We start from the raw sequence: 9,104 nt of genomic DNA, 5'->3' as shown, positions 1-9,104 counted from the left end.
TGCCCACACGGGTTACCGAGCCGGCTCTAATACCATATGTAATGACTCAAGGAAAAAGCGCTAACCACATCTGTGCTATATCTCAAAAGGACTAATCACAATTGAGACTTCTTGTAATTGTTAATAAAGCCCAGTTCAACCTAGTAATTACCCAATGTGGGACTCATCACATACCCACACATATCACACAATCAATCAAATTGGGGCATTACACCATCCTTTCATTGGCTGCTCCCCAGGCGTCCAACTTGATACTTCTGCTTGCATAACCGATGATGGATCAAACATATTATCCAAGTGTTTTTGGTGAACCATTCCGGCATAAGATTGGGATCAAGGCATGTGTCTCTATTCTCTTCTACAACCATATCTTCGATATGATCAACATCCTCATGTTCACCCATGGTATCTGTGGGGGAAAAGGGCCCAATCCAACATAGTGGGCCGAGAGCCCATATGAGAGCTATTATGCGATCGAGAAAAAGAGATGGTAAGGGCAAGGCCCATCTGGAAGTGGGACCCTCAGAAGGAAGAATGATTACAATCTGAAGAGGTCATCTTCTGTCCGAAGAGGTTATATTCCTCTGACGCGAATAGTATAGATCAATTGAATGTATAAGAGGTCAAAATGATCTTCCGAGGACTCCTCCTGATCAAGATAAGCTCTGAATACATTGGGAGACGATAAGGATGAAGAAATATCTAAAGGGAAAGCTGCTACCACCGTATTTAATGTTCTACAACAACTTTTCTAGCCGCATTTATGTGGAGAAGACCCCTGAACAGTGTATCCTCACCTACCGCCACTCACACAGAGCTAAAGAAGATGTTTAACGTGACACATACTCAAGTAGACTCACAGATGAGGTACAAGTGGACGATGGAGATGAAGAGAAGGGAGGTTATATAAAGGAAAGAAGCTCTTAACGTGGAGGGGGGGGAGAAAAAAGAGAAAAGGAGAGAACTGGACTGTAACCCTAAAATCTGTGTTCATCAGATAATCAATAATATAACTCTTCGGATATTCATTCTTTACGTATAGACTCATGTTAGCTTGTGCTTGAAAGATATGATTCGTTGTTGTTAATCTCATACTCAACCTAGTTCTTTCACCCATACTCTACAACCATTATTGTTTGGTTGCACAAATCTCTACCCATGGTATCTAGAGAGCTCTCGAAGTCATCCCTAGTAACATCAATATGGTTGCATCATCACCAAATCTATGATCATCTTCATTTTCATTGTGCCCATGACAGCCCATCATGAAAAATGCTCTATTTCATGCACTTCCTGGGCCCTTCTCTTCCTCTTCAGTGAGTTCACATGGGGAAATGTTTGCTACGGTTCACTATCATACCATCTCCTGTGTTTCTCTACACAACCTTGATAAGATGTAAGGTATTGAGTCGATGTACTCATCTAAGTTCCATCCAAAACATATGTTGTGAACCCTCTCCAGCCTCTACTCATGGGGGCTCAACAGTGACATAGAGATCCGAAGCAACGAATCCTTTCACCACATTTGTTAACAACTTCTCACATCATCTTCACTTTGGCCCACCGATAATGTAGTGAATTTTAGAAACCTGGTGTCTAAACCCGTTGAGGTGCTCGATATATAATGGAAATGTTATGTCTAAAGTGGTCTAACCCCATCGCCTTCAATATTTTTCATTGCAAGTTCATAAGGCTTATCTCACACTTCACCTTAACACATTTTTGCTTCTGATTTAAGCCTTGGTATGACAATCCATGCAACTCATGATAATACGTCTCTCCATTGTAGTACACATAGAAAAAGTGAAAATCCATCACCGACCTGTTATTAACAATATAAAAGTTGTCATAATCTATAACCACTTACATAAATTTGGCGTATGATAAAAACAATTTATATTCAAACTCAACCTCCTCAACTTTGTGTATAGACATAAAAATAATTGAATCTTGATCATTCAAATAATTTATACACATAGACATAATGTGCACTTAACCATATATATATTTCATACACATATAAAATAATAAAGGGATAATTACACTTTGCCCACTTGTGGTTTGCCTCTAATTCTATGTGGCCACCCGTGGTTTAAATTTTGACACTTTGCCCACCTGTGATTCTGACCGTGAGCGCTTCATAACTACCTCAATATTTTCCATTACTCTAACACCAAATAAGTAAAAAACATATCCCAAAACGGATCAAAACTCACTCTCACTCCCAAAACTCACTCATTCCCACTCGGCTTGCTCACCAAACTCATTCACTCCCACTCGCTTGAGACAACTGTGGCAGATCCGAGCCGAGGAAGAAAGAAACAGTTGCTCCTCTGTTCAGCTGTGGCAGATCCTACAATGGGCTTCGATTCGTGCATGCTCCTGGGTTTTGATAATGGGTTTTGATCGTACATGCTCCTGGTTTTGATCATGGGTATTGAACCTAAGTTTTGATCGTGCATGCTCCTCTACGCAGCTGTTGCAGGTAGATCAAAACCCTTTTTACTTTTTAATTTTTGAAACCTAGGGTTTGAAATTGGGTTTTTTAATTCTTTCTTCCAAATTGGGTTTTTAATTTTTGAAACCATGGAACTAGTAGTGCTGCATTTGACCCATTGTTGAGATGAAGAGTGTTGCATCTGACCCATTTTCATCTCTAACTCAAACAACTTCTCACAAACTCGAGCATTGCCAAAATATTTTTCTTCTTCAGCGTATTATTCTTTTTTCATTTAGCCTCTTTTAGTTCTTATATCTCTTACTGATTGGATTGCATATTGTTCTTTTTTTCACTCACCATCTTTTGGTTGTAAAATAGGATACATGACTGTTTGTACACCCACTTCAATTATATAAGCTTTCAAGAATAAAAAATGGAAGTTGATTCTCAAGTAACATCAACTCTTGCATTTTTGCATACAATGCATACTTATTTTTCTTGGATAGGAAAGTTGAGCACATGCACTCCATTCTATATTTGCATGATCATCTGAACAAGAAACATTGATCAGCTTGGAAATTTCCTATTTGGTCCCATTCCTCCCATACAAAGCACTTCATTATTCTAAAGTATATATATATATATATATACACAGAGAGAGAGAGAGAGAGAGAGAGAGAGAGAGAGTATATATGCCAACATATATACTGTGATTTTCAAACCAAATGTGAAAAAAGGAATATACTTGTCATAAAAAAAGGGTTTGTCTCCCAAAAATAGAACAAAAACTTTTAATTATATTTTTTGTTTCTGTGTTGTGCTTTGTGTGGACCACATGATACTTTTTCACATGCAAGCCCATCTTATACTTTATTTTGTTGTATTTTATATGTAGATGGCTAACTTGGCATTCAATTTTAAGATTCATCATGGTAGCCAGTTTGTGTGGAATCTAGATTTGGTATATTTAGGAGGTAGTACTTCTTTTGTTGATAATGTTGACCTAGGTAACCTTAGTTATTTTAAGATACAAGATATTTGTTCTGATGTAGGGGCAGTTAGTACAAACAGATATCATTATCTTATTCCTAGAGGTAATTTGGAGCAAGGGTTAAGGCTTATAAATGGAGATGATGATACAGTTTATATGTGTGAGATTCATACTGCATGGCCTACAGATAAGATAACACTATATGTTGAGGGTGGTGAGGAGCCACTTGCAGTTGAACAACCATTTGGTAATGAGGAAGTAGCAAATGATGATAATGTGCATGAGGTGGGTCAGAATGATGATGGTGATGATTTTACTATGCTACATGAGAGAGGTAATGTGGATGCTGATGGAGGTAGTGGAGAAGATTTTGATTGGTTGGAGGAAGGGTTTGAGGGGCCAGATTTTGATGATAATGTATTTGAAAATGTAGATGATGGGCCATGTACATATGATGGAGTTAGTGTCAATGCAGCAGCCCCATATAGGCCCTCTGAGGGAGATGATGGGCCATCTACACATGAGGATCCATTTGTGTATGCAGCCCCACATAGGACTACTGCAGTTGACAATGACTTACTTTTTGAAGAGGGTGAATGGATTAACCCACCTCTTGAAGATGACATGGAAAGTCTAGCAGAGTCTGATAATGATAAGCCAGCACCAACTGCTACAAAATAACCTGAGTTTAATGCCCAAACTGACATGAGAAAACTAGAGTTAAAGAAAGGAATGAAATTTCTAAACTCTAAGGTATTTAGGGAGGCATTGAGGGAATATGCTATAAAGAAGCCAGTAGATATCAAGTTCAAGCTGAATGAGAAGAAGAAGATATCAGTTTATTGCATAAATGAATATAGATAGAAGTGTTATGCATCTTAACTACCTGGGGAGTTGACATTCCAAATAAAAACATTCAATCCAAAGTGCACCTGCCCTAGATCCTTCAAACACAACCAAGTGACTGCAAGTTATGTTGCAAAAAAATTTATGCAGGAGTTTGACAAAAATCTTGATTGGAAAGTGGCTGGTGTTCAACATCATGTGAAGCAAGCACTTGAAATTGACATAAGTTACAGTCAGGTGTATAGGGCAAAAAGGAAAGCTACTGACTTGATTACTGGGGATGAACAGCTGCAATATGGGAAGCTTAGGGATTATGCAGAGATTATAAGATTGAATGATAAAGGAAGTAGGGTTATTTTGCAAACTGAAATGGAAGATAAAAATGCACAACCCAAATTTAAGAGAATATATATCAGGTATAATGCACAAAAAGTTGATTTTTTAGGAGGTTGTAGACCAATCATTGGTTTAGATGGGTGCCACCTGAAAGGGAGATTTTGGGGGGGGGGGGGCAAATACTTTCTGCCGTAGTTAGAGATGTAAATGATAACATTTTCCCAGTTGCATTTGCTATTGTTGAGCAAAAGAACAAAGATTCATGGGTATGATTTCTGCAGCAATTTTCAGATGACATTAGGAATCCAGAGCAATTTAATATGGTCTTCATCACTGATAGATAAACGGTATGACTTTAGTAGTGTACTAACATATTTAACCCATATATTTAAAGTTCAATAATACATGCCTCAGTTCATTTCAACATGTTTAATTAATATATTTACTTGATCTGTTTTCTATATGAATTAGGGCCTTATACCTGCAATTGAGATGCTGTTTCCAACTTGTGAGCATAGGTATTGTGTGAAACATATCTATAATAATTTTAAAGTTGATCATAAGGGCTTGGAGTTGAAGGATGCACTGTGGAGTTGTGCTAGAACCACAATAATTAGGGAGTTTGAGAGAAGAATGTAGGAACTGAAGGATTTGGATGTCAAGGCATGGGAGTATCTTGCTGACATCAACCCTGCACAATGGTCTAAGTCTCACTTTAGTAGTAGAGATTTGTGTGATTGTTTAGCTAATATTATTCTTGCATTGACACAAGTGTATGTATTGACCCAAAATGAATATGTAATAACATGTTCCATTCATGTTATTAACATTTCCACATAACACTTTGTGCCAATATATATCAATCACAGAATGAAGTAAAAAAAAAAAAATTATACTAAAGAATATTTGCACAAAAACAACACTTTCCATTTCAGGAAATAGATACAATAACATTTCAACATCCCAATCACATTTCAACATCCCCATTTCAAGAGATAGATACAATAAAATTTCAATTACCCAATCACATTTCAACACCCCCCCCCCCAAGCATCATGATAAATTAAGGTTTCTTACCCTTAAATTGTTGTTCACTGGGGTAAAACACAACAACAACATTACAAAAATGAAAAATAATCATGACAAAACTAGTGCCACCTTGTACAATCTCTCCCTCTCTCTAACCCTCTTAAGTTTCTCCCTAGCTTCTACATAAAGCTCATAAGTTTCTCTTTCCCTCCGGTTAGCTCTTTCTTCCATTTCCCTAGCTGTCATTTCTCTCTGATTTGCAAGGTACAGTTCATTCTCAAGCATACTTATCCTTTCACGGTCACTTTTACAAGTTTCGTTATCCACCCATCGAAAGAAGCCACATTTGGGACCAACCTGATCATTACAATTATAACAATTAATTTCACAGTTCACAATTAATCACAACTAATAATTCAATTCAATTCAATTCAAATACAACAATGTAATTGTTTCTTACATTAAATTGACTACAACCGATGAATCTTTTTTCATAGTTACCAGCTTTTCGACTTGTTCGTAGGGCACAATTCTCAAGGGTACATAAATGACCATCTTCAGCTCAGTAGAAACCACAAATTGTAAAGCCATTGCAAGTTGATGAAGACATAGCAAAAATTTGTTACAAGCTTATAGACCAACAAATCTGTTACAAGTGGCATAGTTCAAATTTTCAGCATGTGTGACAGCATAAACCATAGTTCAAATTTGTAAGAAACACCAAAATTCCAAGAAAGAAGCAATCGGAGATTGACAATTTGACCACTTAGTGTTGCCATATGGCTTTAATTTGTGGTTTTGTATGTGTAATATTTTGTGGACTCAATTATAGCTACAAAAACAGAGGCAAATTAAAACACACACATACAGAGGCTGTATAAATGACTTTCCATTCTTTTCATCTTTATCCCATGTCAATGCTTTCTATTATGGTCCTTATAATTTGATAAGGCTTAAAAAACTATATAGATATAGATCTAGTGCTAGCTATCTTAGTCATCTCTGTCAGCATTAATCTAATCAATGTTATGTAAAAGATGCCCACTAAACCAGTTGCACAATGTGGGGCTTCTAATCTCTCTATTTATGATGGAGATGTAAAAGATGCCCATTAAACTAGTGTTACTACAAGGAATAAAAATAGAGTAGCACATTCAACAAGTTGCACAATTTTTGTATACAAAAACTCCCCCCATCAACTAACTTATCACCTTACCTGCAATATGGGGCCTCTAATCTCTCTATTTATACCAACTGCAAAACCACACTCTTCCATACACACCACCTACTTCCCAATTCAGTGTCCCACCCTGCATTTAAGCAAGTGACTCCAATATTTGCTACAATGTCATCTTATTCCATCTTCCTCTTCATGACAGCCCAAGTTCCAAAATTAACTCCATAACCTTTGATAATACACTATGGCATACCATGTCATTATAAGATTACAGAATTGCAGTGTAATAATCCACAGTGACTACTAAATAAGGTTATATAAAAGGAATATAAGGTTATTTAGTAGTCAAACTCTACTAAGCACTTTCACGATACTACAAATCAATTTATAACCTATAAATTTTGTTACTGCCCAACCATGATGAAACTCCATACAGTTCTTAGCTAAAAACATATTATATAACTTGCACACAAAATTATTTTAGACCAGTTGGCTAATGTCAATACAAAACATATTTATAATTCAAGAATTATCAACCCCATACTATAGTAAGTTTCACTAGTGGCATCTCTACATTGATCTTTTCTTCTCTTTACAAAAAAAAAAAATATATATATATATATATATATACATGAACTCAGGAAATCTGAATGCAACTTCATAAATGTACATCATTTCGGAGAAATAAGGGCAAGTATATAGCATTCCTAGCTCATAAAATTCTAGGGGGAAAAAAACTACCCTACATGTGTAACAACAACCAGCCATATTCATATCTTAAAATCATTAAGTAAAAGTACAAAATTAAGTAAACAAAGCTAAGCATGGAGCAAATTGAAGGATGACCAATTTCAAAAAAAAAATTTAAAACCCTAGGTTTCAAAAAATCAGATGAACTGAGCATATAGATAGAGAAAAACCAAAACTTGAAGCTCACCCAAGCAACAGATGAACCCAAAATCAAGAGAAAACAAACGTATCAAATACAAAAAATTTAGTGCACAATGAACTCACCCGAACTCATCCAAGCTTTAAATGAACCCAAAATCAAAGCTCATTCTTCCTCGGGTTTCTTGTACGATCAAAGCCCAGATGATTCTCGGTCTAGAGTTTTAAGCGAAGCGCATTGCATTGTGTCGGATCTTCGTTGGGTTGGATGGGAGTGAGTGAGTTTTGGGAGTAAGAGTGAGTTTTGATCCGTTTTGGGATGTGTTTTTTACTTATTTGGTGTTAGAGTAATAGAAAATATTGAGGTGGGTTACGAAGCACTCATGGTCAGAATCACAAGTGGGCAAAGCGTCAAAATTTAAACCACGGGTGAACACATAGAATTAAAGGCAAACCACAGGTGGGCAAAGTATAATTATCCCATAATAAAAGGTCAACCATTTCGACTTTATTTTATTAAGCCATTTTTTTTTTTTTTTTGAGTAATGAATTCATATTATTATGAACACCCTTATTACTGTAAAAGTCAACAAAATATCATATTACCTCTATCTATCAACCCATGAGTTTTATACAATTAAGCCACACGTGAACTATACTTGTCAGTAATTGGGAATTCAACTAACCTTTACTAGTTCTAGCACTTGCTTATTCTGAAGGCGTTGTTGGATTGAATATTTTCAAAGGATTTGATTAATTTTATTGTGTTTACACCACTACGTGTATGTGTGTAACTTACAAAATAATCTTACTATGCATGCTTTCTATTTGCAATCATATGGTCAAGCTTGATTCTTTTATATTTGTGCTCCATTTGTTTTGACAAAAAAAGATATATATATATATATATATATATATCAGCAATTGTACATAGTTAATATTGCAAAACTCATTACATGAATTCCACATGCATAAAAATCTCATACGAACCACATGCAAACACAATCTAAAACTAAGTATTTAACTATTACCTCTATGAACTAATCATAGCAGGCAGGACCCAAAGGTTAAATGGACAGCACGTTGGTCTTAGATGGAAACACTAACACTGAGAATCAAAGACTTGCAGATGGTGACCCAACAGTACAGCTTCTGCTTTCAGTAAGCGTTCTAACTTGTCACATGGACTTGGAAAAGATAGATACTGAAAACAGAAAAGATAGATACTGAAAATAATTGAAAGCTAGTGAGGCGTTATGTTGTTAAGAGGTATTCGAGTTCACAAAACTCGAGTACCATTCATTGTGCATTCATTGCAGTGGTTGGCGCTAGTAAGTAGGTTTGTTATAAGTATGGGACTTGGTACTTGAGTTTCTAGGACTCGAGTACTATGTTAG

Source organism: Quercus suber, unplaced genomic scaffold (genome assembly GCF_002906115.3).
Source record: "Quercus suber isolate HL8 unplaced genomic scaffold, Cork oak 2.0 scaffold_593, whole genome shotgun sequence".
NCBI lineage: Eukaryota > Viridiplantae > Streptophyta > Magnoliopsida > Fagales > Fagaceae > Quercus > Quercus suber.
The sequence above is the reverse complement of the archived record's forward strand: the minus strand, read 5'-3'. Positions refer to the sequence as shown.